Below are 12,146 nucleotides of genomic sequence, written 5' to 3' on the forward strand. Positions count from 1 at the left end.
TAAGATTTTTATTTTTTGGTGACCCTGGGCCTTGCTCACACCGGGCAAACACTGTTACTGAGCAACATTCTCAGGCCAGTGTACTTTCTTTTGGTGGTATGGTATTGGAGATTGAACCATTGTACATGCCACTTTCCCATTGGTCCCCTTCCCTATTTTTAGTATTTTTTCCCACTGTTTTTAGTATTGGAGGTTGAACCCAGCACCTTAGCACTGAACTACATCCCCAGCCCTTTTTATTTTGTTTATTTTATTTTAAAAATTTGGGACAATGTCTTGCTAAATTGCCCAGACTGGGTTCAAACTTGCTATCCTTCTGCCTCAGCCTTCAGAGTGCTGGGATTGCAGCTGTGTGGCACCATGCCTACTGCTCCAGCCTTATTTTATTTTATGACAGGGTCTTGCTAAGTTCCCCAGGCTGACCTTAAATTTGCCATCCTTTTGCCTCAGTCACCTGAACAGTTGGAATTACAGGTGTGGGCTACCAGCCTGGCATAATCAGACTTATTTCTGCTAACTTGATCTCTTTTTGAGCCACTATGCCTGACTTGTATTGGTGTTTTACATTACATTGTTCAGTTAAACCCATGTTTGTCTACAATGTGGGGATAATGTGAATTTTAAAAAACCACCGACTTTGAAAACTTTCTAGAAGAGGTGTTTTAGCTGAGATTTAAAGGGCAAAGTTAAGTATTTTTTAACTTTAGACCTTGTTTTCCTAGATACTTGAAAATACTACGTGTGCTTTGAACTTTCCTCCTTGCTGGCTTAGTTTTGAGAGTTTTGGGGTGGGGACTAGTAACGAGTTAGTTGCCCCTCTTGTTGCTCTCTTCTCGCCTTTTATTTATTTATTTTTTTAGTTTTGTTTAATGTCCTCTTTTTTTTCAAATTGTCTTTCCAGTGGGAGCTTGGGAGAGGGGCAGAGGTAAATGTAGATATTTTTATTCCTTCTATATTTTGTACCCATATTTCCTTGTAAAACTGAAAATCTGTAGTTGTAACCATAATTAGGTTGTTGATCATTGCATATTCAGTCCTTAGGAGTGTTGGCTGTAACTACCACCAATAGAACATAAACAACAGTAGATTTCTGTAATGTGTGTCACAGTGGAGCAGTGGACAGACAGCCAGGTAGGAGATACCTGTCTGATACACGCTTTGTACTGCTCACGGACTCATGAAAAGGGTATGTTTTGCAAGCACTTTTCCATTACTGAGATGGACTAATAATAGTAGCCCAGCCAATATGACTGGATAACATAATGATTGTAGAAAACCTTTGTAAACTGTAGTACTTCGACTGTAAGAGATACAAATAAAGGTTAAGATGAGTTTCTGTTGTTATAGAAGAGGGGATAATAGGGCTGGGGATTTAGCTCAACAGCACGGCGCCTGCCTGGCAAGTGCAAGGTTGTGAGTTTGATTCCTGGTACTGGAAGCAAAACAAAACAAAAGGGATAATAAAGATATAAATTACAAGAAGAAGTATGGAAAAGAAATAATGGAGATACAAATGAAAAAGAATAAAGCACTTCTTTATCAAACAAATTGACTGGGATAGTGCTTTTTTGAGGGGAGAGGATAGTGCCTTTTAGATAGTGCTTCTGAAAAGTAGTAATTATGATCTAGTTTGAATGTGTTAAATCAAGATGTATTTTACTTAATTAAAACAATTTTTATTACATGTTTGTAGTACATAGTGATTACACTTATCATGGAGTGTTGGTACATGCACAGAACACATTTTAATTCTTTCTACTTCCCTTTCCCCTTCCTTCCCTATTTTCCTCCCTGCATCTCTAGATCCCTTTCCTATCTGCAGAAAATCTGTCTCCTAGGGCAGTCCGTTAGGACCCGCTCCTGTCTCTCAGGAGCTATTGCTCTTCCCCATTCCTATTCCCTGTGCCTTTTCTCCAGAAATTTTCCTACTTTTTTAAAAAAGAAAAGAGCTGTGTCCTAGATTTTTATTATCCTTAATTTGCTTTTTATGTTATTTATATTTTGGTTTTTTTTATATAAGAGAAAATGTGTTATTTAAGCTTGTGTGTCTAATTTCACTTAACATGGTCTGAAAGTGCATGGGATGTGTTTTCATCCCAGCGTAAAATCTTACGCTTTTTAGAGAAAATGATACAAATTTTAGACAGAAGAAGATGGCAGTGTCCTCTTTGAGATTTATTGTGGGCATCAGGAATTTAAATCTTGATAATTTGTTGCTTTACTTTTAATTTATGAAGTAGGCTAAAGAAAAGTAAGGTCAGGGATGTGGCACAGGGCAGTAGTTGTCAGCCTTAGTTACTCATTACAGTCATCAGGGGAGCTTTAAAAATTGCCCTGTTTTGGGCCCCAGCATTCTGACTTGAGTGGTTTGGGGCTGAGCCTAGGCACATTTTTTTCTCTTAAAAAGCATGCCAAAAAAAACACAAACAAACAAACATGCCAGCTGGTTCTAATGTGCAGCTCGGATTAGAAGTTTAACTTTGAACATAGGACCTGAGATGAATAAACTTATTTGGTGTATCTTATATAATGAAAGACAATTTTTATTTGAATTTAGTAATGTTTTGTTTAACCATAAACATTTTTCTATGTAGGAAAAGCATTTTTTTAGTTGTTAATAAAATCTACCTGGTTGTTTGAAAAGTTGTGTTTAGAGACTGTATATTGTAACGTTTATAGGCAGCAGGGATATATCCAAGGCTAAATTTCTGTTGCTTTCTACTTTGTCCTCTTTTGCTATAATTTACTTGTAGTCAACTTCTTTATCAAAATGCTATGCCAGTATAGTTGAGAATGAACTTAGATGGTTAAGGAAGAGGGGAAGAAGAAAAGGGAAAGGAGGGCAAAGATGACCAGGTTCTTTGATCAACTAGTTTCAGTGCTTAAAAATGTTTCTGTGTTGTGTTGTGTTGAAAACAGAGTGCTGCGTTTCATCATATTGTAGTTTAATCAAAACCACATAAAGTGGTTGACTGATCCAAAAAATGTTTATTGTGTGTGAAACACTGGTGATATATCTGTTAAAGCAGTTAAAAGTAGTACTTGCTTTCCTAGAGCTCATGGTTTATAGTTGGAACCCCCCAGGATGTGTTAGGTGGTGGTAAATTCTTACAGAAAATTAAAACTGGTATGAGAATGGTGTCTGTGCTCTAAAGTGGACAGGGAGGTCTGAGGTGGCAGTTGAACAGAGATCCAATGACGCGAGGTAGCAGTGCAGCTATCCGGGGAACTTTCTGTCGGACTGTTACTATAGCAGGCACAAACAGCTGGGTGGATTTTCATTGTATTTGGGTGGAATGTACTTGGACCGACTTAAAAATCTAGGCTATGTGAGGAATGATGAGGGGTCTCTGACAGTCATTCTGGAGATAATGTTGTTATATTAAACAGAACAATAATTTTTTTTTGTGTGTGTGTCTTTTTGAGACAGAGTCTCACTATGCAGTTCAGGCTGGCCTTGAGCTCACTTTGTAGCCCAGGCTGGTCTTGAACTCACAACGATCCTCCTGCCTCAGCCTTGTGAGTGCTGGGATTACAGGTGTGCGCCACTGTGCCCAGCTTTTGTCTTTTTGAAATAGGGTTTCTCTGTGCAGTTCAGACTGGCCTTGAACTCACTTTGTAGCCCAGGCTGGCCTGGAACTTACAGCAGCCCTCCTGCCTCAGCTCCCTAGTGCTGAGATTACAGGCATGCACCGCTGTGCCCCATGGAGTATACAGTAGACTCTTTTCTGTCTCTCTCTCTCTCTTTGTATCAGGAATCGAACTCAGGACCCTGTGCTTGCCAGGCAGGCCCCTGTGCTGCTGAATTATATAGCCCTGGCCCCAAGCATACACTTTTAATTGTAGAATTGTTGATTAATTTGTAGATGAGTTACTTCTTACATTGGCAACTTTTTGCAGCACAGCTATATATTTACATATAGTTAATGGGTCTCTGAGCCCCATCAGATAAGGAAGTTAGTCCACAAAGTTTACTGTACACAGGTTAACATCCTGGAGGAAAAATATAACCTGTGTGTCTCAGGGTGTTGAGGGACTTTAATTGACAGATTGAATATGTTGAAGAAGGCCTCACAGTGTCTTGCAGGGAATAGTAGGTCTTGAGACAGTACCATCCATGGAAATTTTTCCATGATGTAATTTTTAACTGGTGTCATGTACTTCAAATTATAGTAAAATAAAAGTGGTCTGCTTGGAATTTTGCTTAAAGTGAATAAAGAGAATTAGAAGTTGGAAATCTTCCAATAATTGCATGTATCTCTTGGAGCCCCTCTTCTGTGCTCTGGCAGATGTTGGTTCTCTAGCTTAAAACAATACTATCCCTACATTTTATTTTATCATTGTTATCCATAGCTTATGGCCTAGCTGCTGAATATTCCAAACTTTGGCACAAAGTTCTGTATTTTTACAGACATACTTATTTTTGCTTTTAATTCTTTGTTTTTCTGTTTTTTTTGAGACGGGGTCTCTCTTTATAGTCCAGGCAGTCCTTGAATTCACTGTGTAGCCCAGGCTGGCCTCAAACTCCTGGCAGTCCTGTTGCCTCAGCCTCCTGAGTACTGGGATTATAGGTGTGTGCCCCACCATGCCTCGCCTAAAAAGTATATTTTTTAAAAATTAAAAAATAAAAATTATAAGCCAAGCATCGTTGGCTTAAAATGAAAACACAAAAACATGTTTTTTAATGACCATAAGATAAAATTACCAGATTTTTTAGTGTACTAGTAGCACAGTTACATACGTGCATACATTCGTCTAGCTATCACCATAGGATGTGGAGTAATTTCAGTACCTGGAAAGGTTTATGGTATCTCCTTGGCATCACACTGTCTCTACACTACTAACCTTTGCCAGCCATCAAGCTGCAGTAAGTTCATATTATAGATTTCTCTTTCCTGCCGTGTCATAGACATTGGATCAGCACAGCATGTAATTTTTTGACGTTGACTTCTTGTATTTAACATAATATCCTTGAGAGTCACTTAAGTAGTGTGTATCAACATATTTCTTTTTATTATTGAATACTGTTCCATTATTTAGGTATGTCACAGTTTATTTAGCCACTTATTCCTTGAAAGAGATTTGGATATATTCAGTGTTTGATAATTATGAAGATTTACTATAAACATCTGAGTACAAGTTTTATGTGACCATAAAGTTATGTATCTAGGATATGTAAGCCTAGAAATAAACCTTTGCTTGTATACTTGATGATTTTTGACAAAAGGGCAAAAACATTCATGGGGAAAAGAGGGTCTTCCCCAAGTGGTGCTGGAGGGCTGGGGATTTAGCTCAGCAGCAAAAGCGCCTGCCTGGCAAGCGCAAGGTCGCGAGTTCGGTTCCCAGTACCGGAGAAAAAAACCCAAATGGTGCTGGAAAAATTGCATGGCTACATTCAAAAGAAAGAATTTGGGTCTTTATATCATACCGTATAAAAAAATTAAAATGGATCAAAGACCTAAATGTAAGAATTATAATTAGTATGATAATCTTAGAAGAAAGCTTAGGGGGAAAGCTAATGACATTGTGTTTGACAGTGATTTTTTGGGATATGATTATCAGAGGCATGGGCAACAAAAGGAAAAAATGGGCAAATTGAACTTGATGAAAATTTTAAAAATTGTGCATCAGGAATTACAGTATTGCCAGAGTAAGAAGGGAACTCAGAATGGAAGAATGTACTGTTACACAATAGTGTGAATGGTTAAACCGTACATGGGTGTGATTAAAGTGGTAAATTTTATGTCTCGCATCTTACAACAATTAAAACAAGTAATTTAAAAAGTCAGATGGTCATGAAGAAAATATTTGCAAATTACAGATATAGTGAGGGGTTAATACCCAGAATATAGAGAGTTCTAAAACTTAACAATTCAAAAATAAGCTAAAGCCTTGAATATACATTTCTCCAAAGAAGATATACAAAGAGTCAACAAGCACATGAAAAACATGTTCAATATCGCTAAACTTTTTTTTTTTTTTTTTTCCATTTTTATTTCCAGTACTGGGAATCAAACTCACGACCTCGCGCTTGCCAGGCAGGCATTGTGCCGCTGAGCTAAATCCCCAGCCCCCAACATTGCTAAAACATTAATGTAATGCAGACTGAAGTCACAATGGAACACAACTTTATGACCATTAAGACAGCTACTAAGGTGTTGGTGATGTGGAGAAGTTGGAATTCTTGTGCGCAGGTGCAGCTGTTACGGAAGACAGTATGGATGTTGACCTGAAATTACAGATAGAGCTGTTACATGTTCCAGCAGTTCTGCTTTTGGCGAATTAGCCAAAGCATTGAAAACAGAAAAGCAGAGATATTTATATACCACTGTTTATAGCAGCATTATTGAGAATAACCAGAAGGTAGAAGCCACCCATGTAGCCATTGATGGTGATCAGATAAAAGGAAGGGAATTCTGACACATGCTGCACTGTGATGAACCTTGGTGACATTATGCTAAGTCAAATGAGCTTCTCAAAAAAGGAGAAATGTGGAATGATTCCATTCATACGAGATATTTAGAGCAGTCAAACACAGAAACAGAAAGTAGGATAGTGGTTGACAGAGGTTGAGGGGAGAGGTTAACGAGAAGCTGCTGTGCAGTGGGTTTAGAGTTTGGTTTTGCAAGATAAAATCCCGTGGAAGGGTGGTGGTGTTAGTTACACAGTAGTGTGAATGGTTAAACAGTACATGGGTGTGATTAAAGTGGTGAATTTTATGTCTCATATAACAATTAAAACAAGTAATTTAAAAAGTCAGATGGTCATGTTTATGCACTTCTTTCTCTACTCTGTTGCGCTTTATGTCTTTGCCAGTACTGCATTAGTTTTGTTGTACTATAGCTTTTTCCTAGGGTTCTTAAGTCATGTAATATGATTTGTCCACCTTCATTCTTTATCAGAATTACTTTGGGGCTGGGGATATAACTCAGTGGCACAAGTTCCTGCCTGGCAAATGCAAGGTCCTGAGTTCTATTCCTGGTACCAAAAAAAAAATTATTTTGGTTTTTCAAATAAATTTGGGAATTGGCTTATATTTTTAAAAATGTACCTGGGATTTTGATTGAAATTGCATTGAAATCTCTAGACTAATTTGGGAGATATTACTGTCCTTGTTGTGAGGACTCATCCTTCTGGTCCATGAATGTTGTCTCTGATTTATCAGCTGTTTGTGCTTGGGAGCACGTGTCCTGTACACATTTATGTAAATACGCTTAATTATGTTATATTTTTGGAGTTATGGTAGACATGTTTTTGCAAAGTTTGGTTTTCCATTGAAAACCAATGCTGATATGTAAAAATACGATTTAAAAATCTTCATCGATAATCATGTCTGTGAATAGATATAATTTCATTTCTTTTAATCTGTGTATCTCTGTGTCTGTCTGTGTTTGTTTTTGTCTTTTTGAGACAGGGTCTCACTATGTAGTTCAGGCTGACCTTGAGCTCACTTTGTAGCCCAGGCTGGTCTCGAACTCAAAGTGATCCTCCTACCTCAGCCTCCCGAGTGCTGAGATTACAGGTGTGCGCCACCATGCTGTTTCTTTCTTGGTTTTTTTTTTTTGTTTTTTTTTTTTTTGGTTTTTTCTCCGGTACCGGGAACCGAACTCACGACCGTGCGCTTGCCAGGCAGGCGCTTTTGCCGCTGAGCTAAATCCCCAACCCCTATGCTGTTTCTTTCTTTCAAGACAGAATCTCAGGCTGGCTGGAACTTGCTGCAATCCTCCTGCCTTAGCCACTATGCTTGGCTCTCATTTCTTACTATGGTGACTAGATCTTCTAGAATGATATTGTCCAGGAATGATGGTGGGGGATGTCCATCATTGCTTTGTTAAGGATCTGAAGGGGAAAGTATTCAGTTTTTTACCATTAAGTATGTTGATGTCTGTGGAATTCATGTCCTTTATCAGGTTGAGGGAGTTATCTATTTCTGATTTGCTGAGAGCTTTTATCATGCAAAGATCCTGAATTTTGCCAGGCATGGTGGCACACTCACTCCTGTAATCCCAGCACTTGTGAGGCTGAGGCAGGAGGATCACTGTGAGGCTCCGTTGCTTTTGTAGTCCAGGCCTGGAACTCACTGTGTAACACAGGCTGGCTTCAAACTGCGGTGATCCTCTTGCCTCAGTCTACTGAGGATTCTAGGCATGCTGAGAATAGAGGCATGTGCCATCACACATGGCTATTTTGTTGAGGTTTTTGTTTGTTTTTTGCATTGCTCTTCATGAGGAATAATGGTGTGTTGTTTTCTGGTGCTTTTTCTTTTTTAAAAAAATTAATTAGTGTATATTTGCAGTACATAATACATACATTCAGTTTTGTGCTTTTTCTAGTTTTAGTATTAGTTACTATTAACCTCGTAAGATGAATATTTCTTGGAATAGATTGTGTGGAATTGGTGATTCCAGGATCCCTCCTTGCACACACCAAAGTATGTGAACACTCAAACCCTTCTATAAAAGGGCAGACTGTTCTCCCAGTTTTCACCTGCCATCCGGGTGCTTTATCCTTAGTTATTTATAATACTTAATACACTGTCAATAATTGTACTGTATTGTTTAGGAAATAATGACAAGAGAAACATGTCTCTACAGTTCACGTTTGTACAGACGCAATCCCCCCGCCCCGCACCTTTGTTTTCTTTGTACTGGAAATTGAACGTAGGGCCTTTGCACTGAGCCACAACCCCACCCCTTTTTATTTTTTTTGAGACAAGGTCTCACTGAGTCATTAAATTGCCTAGGCTGTGCTTGATCTTGGAGTCCTCCTGCTCAGCCTCCTAGAAAGCTGGGATTAGAGCTATAGGGTACCAGCCCCAAATGCCTCTATATTTGTTACTTAAACGTTTGGTGGAATTCTCCAGTGAAACCATGTGGGCAGATAGGTATTTTTAAAGATTTTTGATTGTGCTACTGTTTTTCAGAGTAGTTGTTTCAGTGTCTCAGGTAATTTTGAATTTATGCTTCTCAGGGAATTGGGAGGTTTCACCTGTGGTGTCTGCTTTGTGGTCGATGCTTGTTCATGTCATTCCCTGAGTATCGTGTTAACATCAGTAGTACAGAACTCATTTGACAATTTAAATTACCACACGTGCAGAGAGTTGATTTAGAATTTTCTTACCTTTTAAAATCTAGGGAATCTATAGGGTAACTTCCTTCATACTTGATACTGGTACTTTGTGTTTTCTCTGTTTTTCTTTACCAGTCTTGCTAGAAGTTTCATTGAGTATTCTTTTGCTTGTATTGATTTCCCCTCCCTCTCTCTTCCCCTCTCTCCCCGCTCCCTGCCCCTCCTGTCCCCTTCCCTGGGATAGAACTCAAAGCCTTGCACATGTTAGGCAAGCACTCTGCCATTGAGCTACATTGGCAGCCCTGTTTTTCTGTTTTTAATTTCATTGTTTTTTGTTACTATCTTTATTACTTCCTCTACTTGTTTTCAGTTGTTCTGCTCTTTTTTCCATAGGATCCTTGAGTTATTGATGTGGGACCTGTTTTACTATTTTTTTCACTTAAAAAGTGGTCAGCTTTTTAATGCGCCTCATGGGTTTAATGATAAATTTGTTCATACTGTAATTATTACCTCCCTGTAAGTGATGTATCATGCTTCTCTGATTGCTTTCCAGGTTTTTTTCCCCTTAGTTTTTAGTAGTTTATTCAGCAGCTTATTGATGTGGGACCTGTTTAACACTTAATTGCTATAAATTTTATGTATTTATTGATTGATTGATTGATTGATTGACAGGGTCTCACTATGTAGTTCACTTGATCTTAGTCAAAAGGCTGAGAAGCGATCACTATGTAGTTCAGGCTGGCCTTGATCCCACTATGATCCTATTATCTTTAAGTCTTAGCATTGCTTTAGCTACCCATGACAAATTATTTTTATTATTTTTATTATTTTTTTGAGATAGGGTCTTGCTTTATAATGCTGGCTGACTTGAACTCTGTAGCTCAGGCTGACCTTGAAATCCCAGTAATTCTCCTGCCTCAGCCTCCCGAGTGCTGGGATTACAGGCCTGTGCCATCATGCCTGGCCCCCGACAAAGTTGTATGTATGTATGTATGTATGTATGTATGTATTTATTGTATTTTAAAGATAAAAGAACAAAAACAATTTAACAAACACAAAGATATAAACAAAAGAACACAAAAACAATAAAAATGATAACAGAATTTTAGCCGGATGTGGTGGTACATGCCTGTAATCCCAGCACTCGGGAAGCTGAGGCAGGAGGATCCTTGCAAGTTAGAGACCAGCCTGGGCTACAAAGTGAGCTCAAGGCCAGCCTGAACTGCATAGAGAGACCCTGTCTCAAAAAGGCAAAAAAAAAAAGATGCAGAATATCAAACATAGTGATAAGTTAACAATGGTTGTTGTGTTACATGTTGTTATCTTCAAATTAGTTACTCCCTGACAAATTTTAAAGTTTTATATTTTTGTTTTGATTTAATTAAAATATTTCTAAATTACTGCAGACTTGTCACTGACCTATGTCAGTGTGTTTAATATGTTGATTATTTTTCTGAGTGTTTAGGGTTTTCCTGTTATATTAATTTCTACTGTAAATCTATTGTAAGAGAACAAACATACTTTTACGTTTCAGTTTTTTATATTTAAGGACTTTTATTATTTGGTATGATTTCTCTTGTTGAATGTTTCATGTGTGCTTGTAGGTAGGGTATCTTATAAGTGTCCATTTTGATAATAATAATCTTTGATAGTTTTATAATCTTTGGTAGATTTTACTAGTTGTATTTGCTACTGAAAATGTTGCAGTTCTTAACTATAATTATGAATGTATTTCTCCTTTCAGTTCTATAAATTTTTGTTATATTTTGGACTTAGGTGAATACATATTTAGGAGTGCTTTTTCTTCTATGTAAATTGAACCCTCTTCAATCAGTCAGTGTTTACTAGAGAAACAGATACAGTGCAAGGTATACAAATATATGAGAATTTACAGGACTGGCTTACAGTGGCCACCCACAGAATCCGATGAGGAAGAGGGTGTCTCCACACTGGAGACGGAAGGATTCAGCTGAAGGTCTGGAGCTCACTGCAGTGTCTTACGTGACATAGCAGGAGGCCTGTGGGTCTGCAGTGGAGGCGAGAAAAAGATGTCCAGGGTGAAGGTGAAGACGAGCTCCTCTGAGGAGGCTGATTTGGCTAAGCATCTCTTACTCAAGTTGACAGAACCAATCAACCGTTGTACCTCTATCATGTAATATCCTCCCTTATGCCTGCCAGTTTCCTTTGCTCTGATACTAACATAATCATTCTAGCTTTATCGTTTAGCATCTCTGTCTTTTTGCCATACTTCTACTCTTTCTAGACTGGTAAGAGTTTCCTGAAGACATCATAAGAAATGAATTACTTGCTGTCATACATGCATTTATAAACCCCTTCAGACGATGTGTCTTTTAATTGGCATATTCAGGTCATTTGTACTCAATGCAGTTATTGATGTTTTATTTTAAACGTTTCATGTGGGCTGTGCAGCAGTGGCTGCGCAGGCGGCTGTGGTGGCGGCTGGTCAGGTGGTGATGGAGGGAGCAGAGGATGGCAGGCTTTCTGAAAGGATTGCCTGTCTACAGCGGGAGCAGTTTTAGGCGATTCCATGCTGACTCCGTGTGCAAGGTTTCAAACTCGTACCCCTCCGTCTACCTGCCCACCCAAGAGTACACGTAACAGATGATTGTGACAGAATGACAAACATCCTTCTATACTACCTACATCAGCAATGGGACAAAAAGCGCACTGCCAAGAAGAGGGACCAGAAGCAGGTGGAGCTGGAGGCCCAGAGTTAGGCGCCACCCTAGAAGGTGGCGCAGGTGGGCAGCCCCAACTTGTGCGAGGACACCTAGGCTGCCGCTGCCCGCTTGCCCCTCTGGCAGCCCTCCTGTCCTGTCCACACCACTTCCAGCTTCATAGGAGCTGATGTATTTATTTTCCTTGAGTTTTTCTTTTTTCTTTTTGGTCTTTTTGAGACAGGATCTCGCTATGCATCTCAGGCTAGACTTGAGCTCACTTTGTAGCCCAGGCTGATGTTGAACTCGCAAGGATCCTCCTGTGCCTCAGCCTCCTAAGTGCTGGGATTACAGGCATGCATCACCATGCCTGGCTTGAGTTTTTTTTTTTACGTTGTA

General features: G+C 39.0%; 1 pseudogene; it reads left to right on the forward strand.

Annotated features, from left to right (window-relative positions):
• The first annotated feature begins 11,559 nt into the window (after window positions 1-11,559).
• LOC102022636 lies at window positions 11,560-11,864 on the forward strand (annotated as a pseudogene).
• The last annotated feature ends 282 nt before the right edge of the window (window positions 11,865-12,146 follow it).

This window comes from Chinchilla lanigera, unplaced genomic scaffold, assembly GCF_000276665.1.
Source record: "Chinchilla lanigera isolate Chin_1 unplaced genomic scaffold, ChiLan1.0 scaffold00040, whole genome shotgun sequence".
Classification (NCBI taxonomy): domain Eukaryota; kingdom Metazoa; phylum Chordata; class Mammalia; order Rodentia; family Chinchillidae; genus Chinchilla; species Chinchilla lanigera.